The sequence below is a fragment of the Aplysia californica genome, unplaced genomic scaffold (assembly GCF_000002075.1).
Source record: "Aplysia californica isolate F4 #8 unplaced genomic scaffold, AplCal3.0 scaffold01897, whole genome shotgun sequence".
NCBI lineage: Eukaryota > Metazoa > Mollusca > Gastropoda > Aplysiida > Aplysiidae > Aplysia > Aplysia californica.
In genome coordinates, this window is record NW_004799167.1 from 18,464 (window position 1) to 20,607 (window position 2,144).

The following is a 2,144-nucleotide window of genomic DNA, read 5'->3' on the forward strand; positions in this document are numbered from 1 at the left end:
AGTAATAATAGTATAATAATTATATAATTATAATAATGATAATATAAATATAATAATAATAATAATATAATAATAATATATCTAGAAAACTAGTAATAATAGTATAATAATAATATAATTATAGATCTAATAATAATAATAATAATAATAATAATAAAATGATAATAATATGATTAAAAATAATACATAGATCTAGATCTAGATCTAGATTCTATATCTAATAATAATAGGATAGGCCTAACCTTTCCTTTATTATACTTTATAATAATAGAATAGGGCAAATTATTATTTATACTATTATTAGTAGAGTAGTATTATTTATATACATGCTTAGATTTAGGTAGATCTAGATCTAGATGCATTTAAAAACTAGAACGTAGTTTGGTAGATTATATAGGTGGGTGGTTGGCGGGTGCTCTGGTGTGGTTTGCTTCTTCTTTCCTATCAAACATCTATCGTCCTTATCTCCCCTCCTTCTTTTTTGTTTGTTACTCTCTTGTAAAACCTCTAATCTTCTGGCGCTCATATGACCTTATCCAATTGCGAGCGCCGTAAAACCTCTACTTAAATAAAATAAATATAAAGATTATATAGGGTTGGGTAGGGTTAGGGTTTTATGGCGGTACCATTCATCATGTAATAATTTTCTGTACTAGTCTACATGCTTGTATGTATAGCCTATGTATTGAATAATATTGTAACAGTAATCGTTGTTGTCTAAAATTCGGATTATCCCCATTTTAAAAAGATCCCAGTACTAGACCTAGCTAGATCTAGTAGATCAAGTGCATTACCGGCGTCTTTATCTGGTTCGATTCACAGAAACATTTAGATTTAGATCTCTCTAGATCAAGATCTGGGTCTAAAATCGTGTCTGTCAGTCTAGTGGACTTGTGATTCAATGCGATGCTAGAGGGGAAGGAAGGTGTCTGTCTGTGTGTGTGTGGAGTGATCGTTTTCCTAACTCAAGTGTTGACTTTTGCGTTTTGGGTGCAAACATACACACTCTCTCGCTCTCTCTCTCGCTCTCTCTCTCTCGCTCTCTTTCTCTCCGTCGTCCTCTCTCTTCCATTCTTTTTGGAGTTTTTTTTCACTCGCTCTTGTCCTCTTTCTTTCTCATTTTTTCTTTCTGTCTTTCTGTCTCTATTTCTTTCTCTCCTTTTTTCTCTTTCTTTATCTCCTTTTTCTCTCTCCCTCTTTCTTTCTCCCCCCCCCCCCTCTGTTTGTCTGTCTGTCCGTCCGTCTGTCTGTCCCCCCCCCCCCTCTCTCTCTCTCTCTCTCTCTCTCTCTCTCTCTCTCTCTCTCTCTCTCGTTCTTGTTATTCTGGTTATTATGTCTATTCCTGCGCTATCCGTTGTACGCCTAGACCTTCATTTAGATATGAAGATAAACAGGCCGTCTTTTAGGTATATATATACATATATATTAGTTTGGATGAATAAGAAAAAGATAGAATTGACTGTTCTAAAGTATAAAGAATGTATGTCTCCTAATGGTTTCAGTTTTCCACGGTTCGCTACGGTAAAGTTACACACAGTAACAGTAATTTAACAGATCTACGAAGTATTCGAGAGAGAGAGAGAGAGAGAGAGAGAGAGAGAGAGAGAGAGAGAGAGGGGGGGGGGGCAATAGCAATATAAAATAATAGTAAGTAAGTAATAATAAAAAAGAACAATATTGAATTAAATGATGATGTGAAAAATTATTTGTTTAAACTCTCAAGTAGTAGCAATGATAACTATTTGTAATGCAGCAACGTTCAACCAAGTTAAGGGGCGCGAGACACAAGTCATTTGCAAGAGAAAACGAACGTGCTTATGGTTTTAAGTTTTAGTTCAAAGTCCTCATGTAATACCACATTAGATTCGAATCTCGACAGAATCAAAACCAATGAAAGAGAAGAGAGTGTGGGTGGTTGGCGGGTGCTCTGGTATGGTTTGCTTCTTCTTTCCTATCAAACATCTATCGTCTTTATCTCCCATCCTTCTTTTTTGTGTTTGTTACTCTCTTGTAACTCTTGTAACACCTCTAATCTTCGGCACTTATATGACTTTATTGTGTTGCAAATGCCGTAAAACACTTACTAAAACTAAAACGGTCGTCAAGTGGTGAACCAAATTCAGCGTCTTCAACGGTTCCTAAAT